We start from the raw sequence: 20,609 nt of genomic DNA, 5'->3' as shown, positions 1-20,609 counted from the left end.
CATCTTAAGTCAAATGAGAAAGCAAAACATAAACCTTGAGCAAACAGCTGTTCCCCCATAGCCTCCTTTAGAGCAGCGTAATGGCTTCTCTCTAACCTGCTCCTCAGAACAGAGCCTTTGAGTATAGATCTCCTCAGAGAAAAAAGCTCTCCAGAACTGTATTCTAAAAACCCATACAGTTATACCCTATTGGGTGTGGTCCAAGATTGCTGGTTGACCTACATTACCAGCTGCACATAATAATTACCATCATAAGGTTTTTCTTCAACACACACACGCTTGGTCCTGCTACAACTTACTGTAACAAAGTTTGGTCCTGATCTTCCATTGGTGTGAGTCACAGTGGTCTGTGGGAGTCCAATCGTGTGAAGGTACTGCAAATCTCACCACCCATGGTCCTCCCCAATCCACACCAGGACGTAAGGAGGGTCATGGTGGGGGGGGGGGTCTGTCTGCCATGTTTGGCCCAGGTCCCTCACTCATGGGGGTCACAGTGGTCTGCAGGAGACAATTCAGGTGCAGGTACTGCAAATCCCATCATCCATGGTGCATCCTTCCTCAAACTGCTCCAGAATGCAAAGTGGGGCATGGGAGCTTGGAATGCAAGGTTGCGTCAAAATGTCAAGTCAATCGACCAACTACTTTTTGAGTTTTGAGAGCACAAACATACACAGGCTGTGTTTAGATAGATAGATAGATAGATAGATAGATAGATAGATAGATAGACATCCTTCCCCTATATTGGCACCAGGACATGATGTGGTCATGTGGGGGGTGGGGGACTGCGTGTCAAGTTTGGTCCTGATCTGCCATTGGTGTGAGTCACAGTGGTCTGTGGGAGCCCAATCGGGTGAAGGTTCTACAAATCCCACCATCCGTGGTCCGTCCCCACAATCCACACCAGGATGTAAAGTGGGTCATTGGGGGGTGGGGTCTGTGTGCCATGTTTGGTCCAGGTCCCTGTCTCTATGTGTGTGTGTGTGTGTGTGTGTGTGTATGTGTGTATATAGATAGATAGATAGATAGATAGATAGATAGATAGATAGATAGAGTGAGACATTGGTATCTGCTGGTGTTCCCTCATAGTTACCAAAATATGTTCAAGTCCCATTATGTACAATGATGCAGTGAAATGACAAAATTACATATAAAATGGCAAAACGAGGGTTTGATTTGAGATACAGTATCTGTTTGGATGGGTGCGCCCGGTGGCGCAGTGGGTTAAAGCACTGAGCTGCTGAGCCTGTTGATCGAAAGGTCGCAGGTTCGATTCCGGGGAGCAGCGTGATCTTCCGCTGTCAGCCCTAGCTTCTGCCAACCTAGCAGTTCGAAAACATGCAAATGTGAGTAGATCAATAGGTACCGCTCCGGCGGGAAGGTAATGGCGCTCCATGCAGTCATGCCGGCCACATGACCTTGGAGGTGTCTACGGACAATGCTGGCTCTTTGGCTTAGAAATGGAGATGAGCACCACACCCCAGAGTCAGACATGACTGGACTTAATGTCAGGGGACTACCTTTACCTACCTTTTATCTGTTTGGAATATTTCCAAGCCATGGATGGTTGGATCCATGTTTGCAGAGTTTGTGGATTGAACTCTTGCATCTGGATGATACAGGCATTGAATTTCCTTCCTCTCTTGAGGATCCGTTCCAAATAACAATAATTCTTGGAAGAACAAAAGCTTGCAGCTGGAGCAAAGAAGCCGACTCAGTCCATTATAAACCCCAGGAAAGAAAGGTATGGAAAATCTTTCTTGCATCTTCATTAATTAATATGTTTTCCAAATGCTTTTGTTTCTACGTTTGGTCTTTTTGGCAGCTGCTCTAACATCCCTTTCCCCTTCAATACTCCATGTTCGTCTCGCTCTCACATTAGAATCATAGAATCAAAGAGTTGGAAGAGACCTCATGGGCCATCCAGTCCAACCCCATTCTGCCAAGAAGCAGGAATATTGCATTCAAATCACCCCTGGCAGATGGCCATCCAGCCTCTGCTTAAAAGCTTCCAAAGAAGGAGCCTCCACCACACTCCGGAGCAGAGAGTTCCACTGCTGAACGGCTCTCACAGTCAGGAAGTTCTTCCTCGTGTTCAGATGGAATCTCCTCTCTTGTAGTTTGAAGCCATTGTTCCATTGCGTCCTAGTCTCCAAAGAAGCAGAAAACAAGCTTGCTCCCTCCTCCCTGTGGCTTCCTCTCACATAATTATACATGGCTATCATGTCTCCTCTCAGCCTTCTCTTCTTCAGGCTAAACATGCCCGGCTCCTTAAGCCGCTACTCATAGGGCTTGTTCTCCAGACCCTTGATCATTTTAGTCGCCCTCTTCTGGACACATTCCAGCTTGTCAATATCTCTCTTGAATTGTGGTGCCCAGAATTGGACACAATATTCCAGGTGTGGTCTAACCAAAGCGGAATAGAGGGGTAGCATTACTTCTTAAAACATAATTGGAAATTTGGGTTCTGTTGAGGACTTTCCTCTACTAAGGGTACATCTACACTGCAGAATTAATGCAGTTTGACACCACTTTATTGCATCCCCAGATAGCATGATGACTGTGGATGATGGGAGTTGCAATCTGAGACATCTTGTGGAGACTGGGAAGGAGCCCACTGACCAAATTCATACAAACTGGTTCATAAATAATGTCAGTGATTTGAGGAAACTGACAAGTGCCTTCAGATCCTGTAGAAAATAATAATCTAGTTCCTCCCTTCCAGCAGATGTTTCTTGTTAGAGTTGCCCCAAGACATTTTGGCTTTTTCAGCTATGTTAAAGAAGAGAGAAAAGGAAAAAAAGAAAGGAGAATTCAAAGGAAGGGATGAAAGAAGAAAGGAAGAAAAAATGTGAGGGAGAGATGAATGAAGAAAGCAAAGAAAAATTGGTTGGAGGGATCAAAGAAGAAATAAAGGAAAAGTGGAAGGGAGGGATGAAAGAAGAAGAGAAAGGAAAAATGGAAGGAATGAATTGAAAAGAGAAAAGGGAGGGAAAAGAGGGGAGGGATGAAAGAAGAAAGATGGAAGGGAGGGATGAAAAGAAGAGAAAGGAAAAATGGAAGGAAGTAATGAAAAAAGGAAAAGTGGAAGGGAGGGATGAAAGAAGAAAGGAAAAATGGAAGGGAGGGATGAAAGAAGAAAGAAAGAAAGAAAGATGGAAGGGGGGATGAAAAGAAGAGAAGGGAAAAAAGGAAGGAAGGAAGGAAGGGAAAGGAAAGGAAAATGGAAGGGAGGGATGAAAGAATGGAATGAAAACTGGAAGGGAGGGATAAAAGAAGAAAAGAAAGGAAAATGGAAGGAAGGAATGAAAGGTAAAATGAAAGGAGTAAAGGGAGGGAAGATAGAAGAGGAGAGAGGAAAATTGGAAGAGAGGGATGAAAGGAAAAAAGAGAAAAATGGAAGGAAGGAATGGAAAAAAGGAAAAGTCAAAAGGAGGGATGAAAGAAGAATTAAAGGAAAAGTCAAAGGGAGAGATTAAAGAAGAAGAGAAAGGAAAATGGAAGGGAGATATGAAAGAATGAAAAGAAAAGTGGAAGGGAAGGACAAAAGAAGAAATAAAGAAAAGTCAAAGGGAGGGATGAAAAAAGAATGAAAGGAAAAGTGGAAGGGAGGAATGAAAGAAGAAAAGAAAGGGAAAATGGAAGGGAAAGATGAAAGGAAAAATGAAAAGAAGAGTCAAAGGGAGGAATGAAAGAAGAGGAGAAAGAAAAAATGGGAGGAAGCAATGAAAGCAAAAAAAGGAAAAATTGAAGGAAGGGATGAAAGGAGAAAGAAAGAAAAAGTCAAAGGGAGGGATGAAAGAAAAAAAAGAATGGAAAAGTCAAGGAGAGGGATGAAAGAAGAAAGGAAAATGGAAGGGAGAGATGAAAGAAGAAAGGAAAAGTGAAGTAGAGAGACAAGGGAAGAAAGAAAGGCAAAATATAAGGGAGGGATGAAAGAAGAAAGAAAGGAAAAGTCAAGGAGAGAGATGAGTGAAGAAAGAAAGGAAAAATGTAAGGGAGGGATGAATGAAGAAAGGAAAAATCAAAGGTAGGAATGAAAGAGGAAAGAAAGGAAAAATAGAAGGGAAACATGAAAAAAGAAAGAATGGAAAGGTCAAGGAGAGAGATGAAAGAAGAAAGAAAGGAAAAATTTAAGGGAGGGATGAATGAAGAAAGGAAAAATCAAAGGAAGGAATGAAAGAGGAAAGAAAGGAAAACTAGAAGGGAGAAATGAAAAAAGAAAGAATGGAAAAGTCAAGGAGAGAGATGAAAGAAGAAAGAAAGGAAAAATTTAAGGGAAGGATGAATGAAGAAAGGAAAAATCAAAGGTAGGAATGAAAGAGGAAAGAAGGGAAAAATGGAAGGGAGAAATGAAAAAAGAAAGAATGTAAAAGTCAAGGAGAGAGATGAAAGAAGAAAGAAAGGAAAAATTTAAGGGAAGGATGAATGAAGAAAGGAAAAATCAAAGGGAAGAATGAAGGAAGAAAAGAGAAGTCAGAGAGGGATGAAAGAAGGAAGAAAGGAAAATGGAAAGGAGACATAACAGAAGAAAGAATACTCAAAGGGAGGGATGAAAGAATGATAGGAAAAGTGGAAAGGAAGGATGAAAGAAGGAAATGGGAAATAATTGTTTCCATTCAATGTTTGATTTTTTGTCCTATGTCTATAACAGGCTGTGCTTTTTATTTAAATGTAGTTGTTAAGTCATAATTCACGTTTTTATGTTGGGTTGTATAAATTTTGTTGGCATGGATGTATTATTGTTGCATTCGGGCATTGAATGTTTGCCTTTTATGTTTGGAATCCGCCCTGAGTCCCTTTGGGGAGATAGAGCAGAGTATAAATAAAGATTATTATTATTATTATTATTAGTAGTAGTAGTAGTAGTAGAAAGTAAAAGGGAAGGATGAAAGAAGAAAGGCTGGAAAAGTGGGAGGGATGGTTTGATTCAATGCAGATCGCTTGAATGTTTTTGTTTATCTAGGTGATTTTAAGTCCTGATTCTTCCCCTCAAAATCAGGCACCGGGATTGTGGCGCAGCTGGCTGAGTGTCAGCTGCATTAAGATCACTCTGACCAAAAGGTCATGAGTTCGAAGCCAGCCTGGGTTGGAGTGGGTTTCCAACCAATTGTGTGTAGCCTGTTGTCGACCTTTGCAACCCGAAAGACAGTTGCATCTGTCAAGTAGGAAAATTAGGTACCACCTTAAAGTGTGGGGAGGCTAAATTAACTAATTTATGAGGCCATAAAGAAGACTCCAGCAAAGCATTCCAGCAGGGAAGCATGCGGGGAATGCGATGAAAGCGACAGCTCCCCTGGCGGCCAGAAAAAGTTAAATAGCCTCTGTCTATGTCTGTATATGTTTGTATGTCAGAAATTGGCATTGAATGTTTGCCATATATGTGTACACTGTAATCCGCCCTGAGTCCCCTGCGGGGTGAGAAGGGCGGAATATAAAAGCTGTAAACAAATAAATAAATAAAAAATAGGTGCATCTATAGTGTCAAACAAATGCAGCTTGACAGCCCTTGAACTGTCATGACTCAGAGCTATAAAATCCTGGGATTTGTAGTTTGGTGAGATGTCATAGAATCATAGAATCATAGAATCAAAGAGTTGGAAGAGACCTCATGGGCCATCCAGTCCAACCCCCTGCCAAGAAGCAGGAGTATTGCATTCAAATCACCCCTGACAGATGGCCATCCAGCCTCTGCTCAAAAGCTTCCAAAGAAGGAGCCTCCACCACACTCCGGGGCAGAGAGTTCCACTGCTGAACGGCTCTCACAGTCAGGAAGTTCTTCCTAATGTTCAGATGGAATCTCCTCTCTTGTAGTTTGAAGCCATTGTTCCGCGTCCTAGTCTCCAAGGAAGCAGAAAACAAGCTTGCTCCCTCCTCCCTGTGGCTTCCCTCTTTAGCATCCCTCTTTAGCAGAGAAGACTAAACTACAACTCCCAGGATTTAATTGCAGTGTGCCATGGCAATTCAGGAGATGTCAGGCTGCATCAATTATACACTGTGAACGCACCCTAGATGTGTTTAATCAAGACATTTAAAAATTGTGCAACAGGAAATCGCCTTGGTTGCTGGATTATTCTATCTGCACAACACTTAACTGCTTGCAAATGATCATTCAGTTTACATCTGTTTCCCACCACAACAGACAAAGGCTGTTAAACTGCACAGTTAATAAGTTACTAGCGGATCACGGGAGGGCACTGCTTTCACAATCAAACATTTCCTAATTCAGCGAAGACTCTGCTTTGACTCTGTGCAGATAAGGCCACGGGTTTACAGAGATCCAAAACTCACGTGGAAAGGTCAGATACACGAGGTTTTCATAGAATCATAGAATCATAGAATCATAGAATCAAAGAGTTGGAAGAGACCTCATGGGCCATCCAGTCCAACCCCCTGCCAAGAAGCAGGAATATTGCATTCAAATCACCCCTGACAAATGGCCATCCAGCCTCTGTTTAAAAGCTTCCAAAGAAGGAGCCTCCACCACACTCCGGGGCAGAGAGTTCCACTGCTGAACGGCTCTCACAGTCAGGAAGTTCTTCCTAATGTTCAGATGGAATCTCCTCTCTTGTAGTTTGAAGCCATTGTTCCGCGTCCTAGTCTCCAAGGAAGCAGAAAACAAGCTTGCTCCCTCCTCCCTGTGGCTTCCTCTCGCATATTTATACATGGCTATCATATCTCCTCTCAGCCTTCTCTTCTTCAGGCTAAACATGCCCAGTTCCCTAAGCCGCTCCTCATAGGGCTTGTTCTCCAGACCCTTGATCATTTTAGTCGCCCTCCTCTGGACACATTCCAGCTTGTCAATATCTCTCTTGAATTGTGGCGCCCAGAATTGGACACAATATTCCAGGTGTGGTCTAACCAAAGCAGAATAGAGGGGTAGCATTACTTCCTTAGATCTAGACACTATGCTCCTATTGATGCAGGCCAAAATCCCATTGGCTTTTTTTGCCGCCACGTCACATTGTTGGCTCATGTTTAACTTGTTGTCCACGAGGACTCCAAGATCTTTTTCACACGTACTGCTCTCGAGCCAGGCGTCACCCATTCTGTATCTTTGCATTTCGTTTTTTCTGCCAAAGTGGAGTATCTTGCATTTGTCGCTGTTGAACTTCATTTTGTTAGTTTTGGCCCATCTCTCTAATCTGTCAAGATCGTTTTGAATTCTGCTCCTGTCCTCTGGACTATTGGCTATCCCTCCCAATTTGGTGTCGTCTGCAAACTTGATGATCATGCCTTCTAGCCCTTCATCTAAGTCATTAATAAAGATGTTGAACAGGACCGGGCCCAGGACGGAACCCTGCGGCACTCCACTTGTCACTTCTTTCCAAGATGAAGAGGAAGCATTAGTGAGCACTCTCTGTGTTCGTCCACTTAACCAATTACAGATCCACCTCACCGTAGTTTTGCCTAGCCCACATTGGACAAGTTTCCTTGCCAGAAGGTCATGGGGGACCTTGTCGAAGGCCTTACTGAAATCCAGGTACGCTACATCCACGGCATTCCCTGCATCTACCCAGCTTGTAGCTCTATCGAAAAAAGAGATCAGATTAGTCTGACATGACTTGTTTTTGATAAATCCATGTTGACTATTAGCGATGACCGCATTTGTTTCTAAGTGTTTGCAGACCGCTTCCTTAACAATCTTTTCCAGAATCTTGCCCGGTATCGACGTGAGGCTGACCGGACGGTAGTTGTTTGGGTCATCCTTTTTTCCCTTCTTGAAGATTGGGACCACATTGGCCCTCCTCCAATCTGCTGGAACTTCTCCCGTTCTCCAAGAACTCTCAAAGATGGTTGCCAATGGTTCCGAAATGACTTCCGCTAGTTCCTTCAATACTCTGGGGTGTACCCTCGTACTATGCTAATAATATAATATATTATATGTATTATATATCTTGTAAGCCACTCTGAGTCCCTTTCTGGGTGAGAAATGTTGTAAATAAATAAATACATTCATAAATTACTCATTTTTTGTCTTTGCTGGTGTATTCCAGTTTGGATCCATTCACCTGGACCATAAGATTGGATCCACGTGAACACAAGTTAGAATTGCACATTAACGGCATATCTTCCTCTGTTCAGTCTGGTTAAAACCAGACCAGAGAAACTCCGAAGCAAATTAAAAGTTTTTAGTTAATAGTTTTTAATTAATAGTACGAGGGTTGAATGAAAAGTAATGCCTCCAGCTTTGTTACTTGGGTTTGGATGGGAATATTTTTATAAATCAAACGCAGAAATAATCCTTAGAATGTGCTCTTTAACTACCACTATTCACTTTTCCACATAATCACCACACAATTGGATACATTTATGCCAATGATGAAGTTTTCTGAAGTCGTCACGGAAGAAGTCTACACTCTGTTTCCGCAACCAGCGTCTCACAGTTTTCTCAACGTCTTCATCAGAAGCATAATGATGTCCCCACAGATCTTCTTTCATTATCGGGAACAGATGGAAATCAGACGGTGATAAATCTGGACTGTATGGAGGATGTCGTATAGTGGTGAAATCCAGTTTCTGAAGTTTCAAGTCTATGCGCTTTCATTTCAGGCATCAGCATCCTGGGTACCCATTGTGCACAGATCTTCAGATAGCCAAGCAAAGTAATAATGTGACCCACACGTTCTTGTGAAATGACGATTATGCTTGAAATTTCTCTCTGAGTGATATGACAACTGTCCTGAATCAATCTGTAAACCTTTTGCTTGTTATTTATTTATTTATCTATCGTGTCAGTATCAACCAGACACTTGTATTACATTTTTAACAAATGTTTAACAAACAGACAAAACAGACTCAGTTCTTGTGGGTTTTTTCGGGCTATATGGCCATGTTCTAGAGGCATTTCTCCTGACGTTTCGCCTGCATCTATGGCAAGCTTCCTCAGGCGAAACGTCAGGAGAAATGCCTCTAGAACATGGCCATATAGCCCGAAAAAACTCACAAGAACTGAGTGATTCCGGCCATGAAAGCCTTCGACAATACATTAGACAAAACAGAGTTTGCAAGCTTGGTAGTTGATTAAATGTCCTTTGACCAGTATCTGGCCACTTGGAGTGCCTCTGGTGTTGCTGCAAGGAGGTCCTCCATTGTGCATGTGACAGGGCTCAGGTTGCATTGCAGCAGGTGGTCAGTGGTTTGCTCTTCTCCACAGTCGCATGTCGTGGGTTCCACTTTGTGGCCCCATTTCTTGAGGTTGGCTCTGCATCTCGTGGTGCTAGAGCGCAGTCTGTTCACCGCCTTCCAAGTCGCCCAGTCCTCTGTGTGCCCAGGGGGGAGTCTCTCATCTGGTAACAGCCATGGATTGAGGTTCTGGGTTTGAACCTGCCACTCTTGGACTCTTGCTTGCTGAGGTGTTCCTGCGAGTGTCTCTGTAGAGCTTAGAAAACTATTTCTTGATTTAAGTGGTTGTCGTGCTGGCTGATACCCAAAAAAGGGATGCACTGGAGATGTCTCTGCCTTGGTCCTTTCACTATTGGCTGCTACTTCTCGGCAGATGTCAGGTGGTGCATTACCAGCTAAACAGTGTAATTTCTCCAGTGGTGTAGGGTGCAGACACCCCATGATAATGTGGCATGTTTCATTAAGAGCCCCATCCACTGTTTTAGTGTGGTGAGATGTGCTCCACACTAGGCTTTTGCTTGTGAAACTCTGTGGTTGCTGTCACAGGACATCCAACTCTTTGTTTGTTACGCAAGTCAGATGTTCCCATCTCAACATCTTTAAACTTACTCGCCCAACGATGCACAGTACTCACATCAACACAATCACCATAAACAGCTTGCATTCTCTGATGAATCTCCTTTGGGGTGACACCTTCTGCTGTCAAAAATTCAATGACAGCATGTTGCTTAATCACAGAATCATAGAATCAAAGAGTTGGAAGAGACCTCATGGGCCATCCAGTCCAACCCCCTGCCAAGAAGCAGGAATATTGCTTAAGTCACATTGACCAAACGTCTGCGTAAGGTTCCATACTTTGCACTTTAACAACACAACCATTCAATGCTAAGGCTTCCCGCCAACATGGAACTGTAGAGGAGAGTCTACTGAACAAGCCAGTACCTGCCACATACTAGTACTGCCATCTGTTGAGGAGTTATGAAGGTGGAGGCATTACTTCTCATTCAACCCTCGTATATATTCATTATATTATATTATTAGCATAGTACAATGTCAGTATTATATGTTACTATATTGAACTATTCCATTGTATTGTAATATTATTAGTAATATTACATGTAATATAAAATATATCATTATAATATCATGTTATTATTATTAGTATTATATTGTATTACATTATAATATTAAAAATATTATATGTATATAAAATATATTACATTATATTATATAAGGAAACACAAAGGACATTGGGTGCATCTACACTAGACATGGGCAAACTTGGGTCCTCCAGGTGTTTTGGACTTCAACTCTCACAATTCCTAACAGCCTACCAGCCTATAGAATGAATGCAGTTTGATCCCACTTTAACTGTCATGGCTAAATGCAAATGGAAGCCTTACAGTTGTCCTTTGATGAGGCACAGCACTCTTTGACAGAGAAGACCTTGGAAAACTACACCTCCCAGGATTCCATTGCACTGAGCCAAGGCAGTTCAAGTGGGGTCAAATTGCATTCCATCTACAGTGTAGATACACCTCCAATCTTTCAATACCTTTTGCAATGTTTTTGCAATGCAAGAGTGATTTCTATGTGTGTGCAAAAGTGATTTATATGTGCCAGCCAAAGGTTCATTTCATTCCTTGGAAGGCGTTTTGCCCGGTGCACCGTTCTAGAACGTTCTGCACAAATAATTTGCTCTGAGTTACCTTTGTGCCTTCATTTTTTTCTCCTCAGCTCAACGATATCTCCTCTCCTTTGCTTGCATGCCAGAGGGCAACGGAGTTGAAAAGAGCCGTTCCATCATCTCACGCAACAGGGCAACCAAGTTCAAAGCAGGAACTCTCTGCTGGAGAATAGCTAACCTCACCCTCTCCTTGCCATATTCTGGTGGTGGCTGTGCATGATGGGCATCAATGCCTTTGAACAAGGTTAGCCAAAAGTAGGATTGCACTGGCATATTCAGGGAACTAAAATAATAGAGATGGTTTACATACCTCTAACTCATCCAACTTTGTACAATTCTGGATACCACAATTTAAGGGAAATGTTGACAAGCTGGAATGTGTCCAGAGGAGGAAGACTCAAATGATCAAGGGTTTGGAGAACAAGCCCTATGAGGGGTGGCTTAAAGAGCTGGGTATGTTTAGCCTGAAGAAGAGAAGGCTGAGAGGAGACATGATGGCGATGTATAAATCATTTTAGTGTCCAGAGGAGGGCGACTCAAATGGTCAAGGGTCTGGAAAACAAGCCCTATGAGGAGCGGCTTAAAGAGCTGGGCATGTTTAGCCTGAAGAAGAGAAGGCTGAGAGGAGACATGATGGCGATGCATAAATCATTTTAGTGTCCAGAGGAGGGCGACTCAAATGATCAAGGGTCTGGAAAACAAGCCTTATGAGGAGCGGCTTAAAGAGCTGGGCATGTTTAGCCTGAAGAAGAGAAGGCTGAGAGGAGACATGATGGCGATGCATAAATCATTTTAGTGTCTAGAGGAGGGCGACTGAAATGATCAAGGGTCTGGAGAACAAGCCCTATGAGGAGCGGCTTAAAGAGCTGGGCATGTTTAGCCTGAAGAAGAGAAGGCTGAGAGGAGACATGATGGCGATGCATAAATCATTTTAGTGTCTAGAGGAGGGCGACTGAAATGATCAAGGGTCTGGAGAACAAGCCCTATGAGGAGCGGCTTAAAGAGCTGGGCATGTTTAGCCTGCAGAAGAGAAGGCTGAGAGGAGACATGATGAGGGCCATGGATCAAGATGTGAGGGGAAGTCTTAGGGAGGAGGGAACAAACTTCCTTTCTGATACGAGAGAAGGGAGCAGGCTTGTTTTCTGCTGCCCTGGACGCGGAGCAATGACTTCAAACTACAGGAAAGGTGATTCCACCGGAACATTAGGAAGAACTTCTTAACTGTGAGATCTGTTCAGCAGTGGAACTCTCTGCCCTGGAGTATAGTGGAGGCTACTTCTTTGGAGGCTTTTAAGCAGAGGCTGGATGGCCATCTGTCAGGGGTGCTTTAAATGCAATATTCCTGCTTCTTGGCAAGGGGTTGGACTGGTTGGCCCATGAGGTCTCTGGAGAACAAGCCCTATGAGGAGCGGCTTAACGAGCTGGGCATGTTTAGCCTGAAGAAGAGAAGGCAGAGAGGAGGCATGATAGCCATGTATAAATATGTGAGAGGAAGTCATAGGAAGGAGGGAGCAAGCTTGTTTTCTGCTTCCTTGGGGACTAGGACGCAATGGAACAATGGCTTCAAACTACAAGAAAGGAGATTCCATCTGAACATGAGGAAGAACTTCCTGACTGTGAGAGCTGTTCAGCAGTGGAACTCTCTGCCCCGGAGTGTGTTGGAGGCTGTTTCTTTGGAGGCTTTTAAGCAGAGGCTGGATGGTGGGGGGTAGAAATGTAAATAAATAAATACATACATTCATGGCTGGAATCACTGGGTTGCTGTGAGTTTTTCGGGCTATCTGGCCATGTCCCAGAAGCATTCTCTCCTGATGTTTCACCCATATCTATGGTAGGCATCCTCAGAGGTTGTGAGGTCTGTTGGAAACTGGGCAAGTGAAGTTTATATGTCTGTGGAATAATGCCCAGGGTGGGAGAAATAATTCAAGTGTGAATGTTGCAATTGGCAACCTTGATTAGCATTGAATGGAGATTCCATCTGAACATTAGGGAGAACTTCCTAGCTGTGAAAGCTGTTCAGCAGTGGAACTCTCTGCCCTGGAGTGTGGTGGAGGCTCCTTCTTTGGATGGCCATCTCTCAGGGGTGTTTGAATGCAATTTTCCTGCTTCTTGGCAGAATAGGGTTGGACTGGATGGCCCATGAGGTATCTTCCAACTCTAGGATTCTATGATTCTAAATACGAGAGGGGAAGTCATAGGGAGGAGGGAGCAAGCTTGTTTTCTGTTGCTCTGGAGACTAGGACGCAATGGAGCAATGGCTTCAAATGACAGGAAAGGAGATTCCACCTGAACATTAGGAAGAACTTCTTAACTATGAGAGCTGTTCAGCTGTGGAACTCTCTACCCCTGGGTGTGGTGGAAGCTCCTTGTTTGGAGACTTTGAAACATAGGATGGCCATCTATCGGGGGTGCTTTGAATGCGATTTTCCTGCTTCTTGGCAGAATGGGGTTGGACTGGATGGTCCATGAGGTCTCTTCCAACTCTATGATTCTATGATTCATGTCTAAGTCAAGGGTAGGTTTTGGGGACAGAAATATGGATTTTGATATGTCCCATGGACAAGTTGAGTGTTTGCTCACAGAGAAGGGAACTGACAGTGAAACTTCAATGGGGCAGTGATATTTGACCAATATTGCTGCCATTGGGTTGTTATAGGTTTTTTTCGGGCTATATGGCCATGGTCTAGAGGCATTCCCTCCTGACGTTTTGCCTGCATCTATGGCAAGCATCCTCAGAGGTAGTGAGGTCTGTTGGAACTAGGAAAAAGGGTTTATATATCTGTGGAATGACCAAGGTGGGACAAAGAACTCTTGTCTGCTGGAGCAGATATATAAACCCTTCCACAGATATATAAACCCTTTTTCCTAGTTCCAACAGACCTCACTACCTCTGAAGATGCTTGCCATAGATGCAGGCAAAACTTCAGGAGAGAATGCCTCTAGACCATGGCCATATAGCCCGAAAAAGCCTACAACAGCTTTCTTCTTATTCATTTTCCAAGTCACTGATAAAGGCTTCACATCCGCCCAGTGAATTTAGGTCCTTCTCTGCCTTGGTCAAGTGTAGAAGTGCCAAGGAGAAGAGAAGAGAGGCATGAGGAGGCTCCGGCGCCATGCGATGTGGCTCCACCGCCTCCTCACCGACTGTTATCATTCCAGCCGCATATTCTGTGCCTGAACTCTGCTCCCTTCGCTTCCTGACTCCCATGTCAAGCAGAGGAGGGATAAAGAGGGGATTGTGCCGAGAGGCCCGGCTCCCCGCCTCCTGGAAATCTCTGTCCCGCCGCTCTCCCTCGGCCATGTTTTTCCAGCTGTGACCTTTTCCACGGTCAAAGGAGTTCCCCCCAGGAAATGGGATCAAGAAGAGGGAGGCGTGTGTGAGGCAGGGAAGGATTTCCAGGCAAGAAGGAGAAAGGAGCACAGAAGGGTCTCTCCTCCTCTCAACATAGCCCTGCATCCAGCAACATGGACGGTGCAAAACTATTAGAATCATAGAATCATAGAATCAAAGAGTTGGAAGAGACCTCATGGGCCATCCAGTCCAACCCCATTCTGCCAAGAAGCAGGAATATTGCATTCAAATCACCCCTGACAGATGGCCATCCAGCCTCTGTTTAAAAACCTCCAAAGAAGGAGCCTCCACCACACTCCGGGGCAGAGAGTTCCACTGCTGAACGGCTCTCACAGTCAGGAAGTTCTTCCTCATGTTCAGATGGCATCTCCTCTCTATTACTTCAATATAGTCCTAGAAATTTTCTAGTCTGGGTGGATTCTGGGTCTTATAATCCCCCGATGTTCTCATCCTGCCTTTGCGACATGCCCTATATTTATTTATGGCAAGAATTCAATGCCAACATACACATCATGAAATAAATCACAATAATTAAACACTGACACATAACTATAAATTGGAATCATTGAAACTATGAAACATAAACATATACAACATGTAAACACTAAGACAACTGCCATGGATATATTAACCGCTGTGGCTCACTGTGATGGAATTCTGTAATTTTGTAGTTTTGTAAGATGTTGAGGGCTCTGGTGCCATGATTAACGACTAATCCCAGAATTGGCCAGACCACACCTGGAATCACACTATGTCCCATTCTGGGCACCACAATTGAAGGGAGATGTTGACAAGCTGGAATATGTCCAAAGGAGGGCAACTCAATGGATGAAGGGTCTAGAGAACAAGCCCTATGAGGAGCGGCTTAAAGAGCTGGGCATGTTTAGCCTGCAGAAGAATCATAGAATCATAGAATCAAAGAGTTGGAAGAGACCTCATGGGCCATCCAGTCCAACCTCCTGCCAAGAAGCAGGAATATTGCATTCAAATCACCCCCGACAGATGGCCATCCAGCCTCTGTTTAAAAGCTTCCAAAGAAGGAGCCTCCACCACACTCCGGGGCAAAGAGTTCCACTGCTGAATGGCTCTCACAGTCAGGAAGTTCTTCCTCGTGTTTAGATGGAATCTCCTTTCTTGTAGTTTGAAGCCATCGTTCCGCGTCCTAGTCTCCAGGGAAACAGAAAACAAGCTTGCTCCCTCCTCCCTGTGGCTTCCTCTCACATATTTATACATGGCTATCATATCTCCTCTCAGCCTTCTCTTCTTCAGGCTAAACATGCCCAGCTCCTTAAGCCGCTCCTCATAGGGCTTGTTCTCAGACGGCTGAGAGGAGACATGATGAGGACCATGTATAAATATGTGAAGGAAAGTCATAGGGAGACCAGGAGACCTGGAGACCAGGACACAATGGAACAATGTCTTCCTACTACAGCAGAGGGGATTCTACCTGAACATGAGGAAGAACTTCCTAACTGTGAGAGCTGTTCAGCAGTGGAACTCTCTGCCCAGGAGGCTTTGAAACAGAGGCTGGATGGCCATCTGTCAAGGGTGCTTTGTCCTGCTTCTTGGCAGAATGGCGTTGGACTGGTTGGCCCACAAGGTCTCTTCCAACTCTAGGATTCTATACTTCCTTGATTCCATGTTTCTATTCCCCCATTGTCTGTGTATGGATCTTAAAGTTGAGTCTCCCCTTTAATTTAGGACTATGGGCACGACAATTCAAAAAGAACGTGAATAAGATGGAATGGTTTTTAAACAGAGGTTGAATGGACATCTGTTGGGAGTGCTTTGATTGTATTTTTCTGCATGGCAGATGGTTGAACTGGATGGCCCCTGTGGTCTCTTCCAACTCTATAATTCTATGATTCGATGGTTCTATGTTATGTTTGAGCATTGGAATATGACTCTGGAGCCCAGGGTTCAAATTGTTGGTCAGCCATTAAAACCCATTGGATGATCTTGGACAAGCCTTTCTCAATCAACCTCAGAGGAAGCTAAAGCCAAAACTCTGCAAATCTTGGCAAGAAAGCCTTGTGAACAAAATGAAAAGTGGAATGAGTGGCTTTAAGTTGGAAAAGGGACTATAACAGCGTTTCTCAACCTGGGGGTCAGGACCCCTGGGGGGATCGCAATGGGTTTCAGAGGGGTCAGCAAAGACCATCATGGGGGGGGGGGGGTCTGTGTGGGAGGTTTGGCCCAATTCTATCATTGGTGCGGTTCAGAATGCTCTTTGATTGTAGGTGATCTATAAATCCCAGCAACAACAACTCCCAAATGTCATGGCCTATTTCCCCCAAACTTCACCAGTGTTCACATTTGGGCATATTAAATATTCGTGCCAAGTTTGGTTCAGATCCATCATTGTTTGAATCCACAGTGCTCTTTGGATGTAGGTGAACTACAACTCCCAAACTCGAGGCCAATGCCCAGCAAACCCTTCCAGTATTTTCTGTTGGTCATGGGAGTTCTGTGTGCCAGGCTTGGCTCAATTCCATCATTGGTGAAGTTAAGAATGTTCTTTGAGTGTAGGTGAACTATAAATCCCAGCAACTACAACTCCCAAACGTCAAGGTTTATTTTCCCTAAACTTCACCAGTGTTCACATTTGGGCATATTGAATATTCATGCCAAGTTTGGTCCAGATCCACCATTGTTTGAGTCCACAGTGTTCTCTGGATGTAGGTGAACTACAACTCCCAAACTCAAGGCTAATGCCCAGCAAACCCTTCTAGTATTTTCTGTTGGTCATGGGAGTTTTGTGTGCTAAGTTTGTTTCAATTCCATTGTTGGTGAAGTTCTTTGATTGTAGGTCAACTATAACTCCCAGCAACTATAACTCCCAAATGTCTAGGCCTATTTTCCCCATTGTTCACATTTTGGCATATTGAGTATTTGTGCCAAATTTGGTCTAATCCATAGTTATTTGAGTCCATGGTGCTCTGGATGTAGGTGAACTACAACTCTTAAACTCAAGGCCAATGCCCAGTATTTTTTTGTTGGTCATGGGAGTTCTGTGTGCCAAGTTTGGTTCAATTCCATCATTGGTGAAGTTCAGAATGCTCTTTGATTGTAGGTGAACTATAAATCCCAGCAACTACAATTCCCAAATGACCAAATCAACCCCACCAGTATTCAAATTTGGGCGTTTGTGGTTATTTGTGCCAAATTTCGTCAAGCGAATGAAAATACATCCTGCATATCAGATATTTACATTACAATTCGCAATAGTAGCAAAATGACAGTAGAATGAAAATAATGTTATGGTTGGGAGTCACCACAACATGAGGAACTGTATGAAGGAGTTGCGGCATTAGGAAGGTTGAGAAACACTGGACTAGAGGAATGAAAGGGTTACGCACCATTGCTTCTTCTGTAATCTCAATTCACTTTGGATTTGGTCTTTTAAAAAGACCGGCCAAAGAAATCCCTAGGCAACCCCATGGAAAGAATGATAAAAGTCAGTATCATGGGTTGTGTTTGCTTCTGATGGGATGCAGAGACTTGAAATTGTGCTTTGAAAGGCGGCCGGAAGAAGGGGAAAAAGCCCAGGGCAGAAGAAACTCCAGCAGTTATCAGCGACACACGGGACTTATAGAGGTGACATTTGTAAACGCTGATAACGGGGTTGTAATGACTATCAGAGGAAAAAGGCTATTTACTGTACTTACATTGCACTGTGCTGATAAAAGAAAACATGGAAAAGAGGATTAAATTTAGCCAGGCTGTTAGGAGAGTTCTTCCAAGCCAAACTCTGGAACCATGATGCAGTTAGGAAAATAAATCTCACTCAAAAAGAGCAGAAGATCAGAAAGTCATGAGGTCACTATATTTCTATAGGCAACTTGAACGTACATTCACACACACCAATGGAAGGCACAAAGGACATTTTGAACCATTTTTTTTTCAATGCCTCCCCGAAGTTTCCCAGTGTTTATTTATTTATTTAACTTGTATACTGCTACTCCCAATTTCTAATCAAGGTGAAAGAAGAAAGCGCAAAAGCTGGGTTGCAGCTAAACATCAAAAAACCAAGATTATGGCAACAAGAATGATTGACAACTGGGAAATAGAGGGAGAAAATGTGGAGGCCGTGACAGACTTTGTATTTCTAGGTGGGAAGATCACTGCAGATGCAGACTGTGGCCAGGACATCAGAAGATGCTTCCTTCTTGGGAGGAGAGCAATGTCCAATCTCGATAAAATAGTAAAGAGTAGAGACATCAGACTGGCAACAAAGATCCATTGCCTAGTCAAATCCATGGTCTTCCCTGTAGTCACCTACGGATGTGAGAGCTGGACCTGAGGGAAGGCTGAGCGAAGGAAGATCGATGCTTTTGAGCTGTGGTGTTGGAGGAAAGTGCTGAGAGTGCCTTGGACTGCGGGAAGATCCAACCAGTCCATCCTCCAGGAAATAAAGCCCGACTGCTCACTGGAGGGAAGGAGACTAGAGACAAAGTTGAAGTCCTTTGGCCACATCATGAGGAGACAGCAAAGCCTAGAGAAGACAATCATGCTGGGGAAAGTGGAAGGCAAAAGGAAGAGGGGCCGACCAAGGGCAAGATGGATGGATGGCATCCTTGAAGTGACTAGACTGACCTTGAAGGAGCTGGGGGTAGTGACAGCCGACAGGGAGCTCTGGCGTGGGCTGGTCCATGAGGTCACGAAGAGTCGGAGACGACTGAACGAATGAACAACAACAACAACTCCCAATTTGGCTTCGAGAGGTTTACAGAATCATATTAAAACAATACAATTAGCTTTAAAAATAACCATAACAATAACAATAGGCAGACATAGCCCGGGTTGTTCACCCGTCAAAAGCTTGCCGGAAAAGAAAAGTTTTACAGATTTTCCGAAAACCAAGTAGGTCTCGGATGGTTCGAGTTTCAACCGACAAGGCATTCCATAAATAAGGGGCTACGATCGAGAAGGCTCTGTGCCTAGTAGATGACAAATGATAGGTCCGGATGTTAGGGACTGCAAGCCAATTTTGGTCTTCAGACCGGAGTAATCTCTGGGGTTGGTAGGGGAATAAGCAGGCCCTCAGGTATGCCGGCCCCAGACCATATAAGGCCTTAAAGGTTACTAAAAGCACCTTGAAAGTGATCCGGTGCTCAATCGGTAGCCAGTGCAGCTGCTGGAGAATTGGAGTGATGCGACACCTCGCCGGCACCCCAGCGAGAAGACGAGCCGCTGCATTTTGCACCAGCTTCAGTTTCCGGATCACTGACAAAGGAAGGCCAATGTAGAGGGTGTTACAGTAGTCAAGCCTCGAGATGACTGTCACCTGGATCACCGTAGCCAGGTCGTTCGTAGATAGGTAGGGAGCCAGTCGCCTAGCCTGACGAAGATGGAAAAATGCAGATCTGCTCACAGCAGAGACCTGGGCCTCCATTGTGAGCAGCAGAGGGTCCAATAAAACACCAAGACTTTTTACAGAAGATGATGGATGTAGTGTCTCGCCATCCAGGGTAGGCAGCTGGATCTCCCTCCCACCCGGACGGCCCAGAAAGCATCTCCGTCTTTGCAGGATTCACCCTCAACCTGCTGGCATGCAACCATCCAGTAACGGCCTCAAGGCACTGATGGAAATGTTCAGATACGGAGTCCAGCTGGCCCTCCATCCTCAGAATGAGCTGAGTGTCGTCAGCATACTGGTGGCACTAAAGCCCAAAGCTTTGCACCAGTCGTGCAAGTGGTCGCATATAGATGTTGACATAAAATAAATATACATATAAGTAGTTGTCAATTGCCATTATCCTGGCTTTTACCTATGGAGACACTATGAATGTGAGACCTTCTAGAGCGGTGTTTTTCAATCTGGGGGTCAAGACCCCGGGGGGGGGGTCATAAGGGGGTGCCAGAGGTGTCACCAAAGACCATAAGAAAATACAGAATTTCCTATTGGTCATGAGGGTTCTGTGTGGGAAGTTTGGCCCAATTCAATCATTGGTGGAATTCAGAATGCTCTTTGATTGTAGGTAACTATAAATCCCAGCAACTACAACTCCCAAATGTCAAGGTTTGTTTTCCCCAAATGCTACCAATGTTCACATTTGGGCATATTGATTATTCATGCCAAGTTTGGTCCAGAGCCATCTTGGTTTGAGTCCACAGTGTTTTCTCAATGTATATGAACTAAAACTCCCAAACCCAAGACCAAGGCCCAGTGTTCACATTTCGGAATATTGAATATTCATGCCAAGTTTGGTCCAGATCCATCATTGAACCCATGGTGCTCTCTGGGTGTAGGTATACTGTATATGGTTACGGCATCGAATAGCTACCTATGTTGTAAATCCACCTTGAGTCGCCTTTGGGCTTGAGAAAGACAGGATAGAAATATTGTAAATAAATAAATAATTTTTCAATTGCTGGACCAAATTTGGCACAAATACCTGATGCGCCCAAATTTGAATACTGGGGGGGGGGGGGGGTTGATTTTGT

Source organism: Anolis sagrei, chromosome 3 (genome assembly GCF_037176765.1).
Source record: "Anolis sagrei isolate rAnoSag1 chromosome 3, rAnoSag1.mat, whole genome shotgun sequence".
In the NCBI taxonomy this organism is placed as follows: Eukaryota; Metazoa; Chordata; class Lepidosauria; order Squamata; family Dactyloidae; genus Anolis; species Anolis sagrei.
This window is presented reverse-complemented; position numbering follows the sequence as displayed.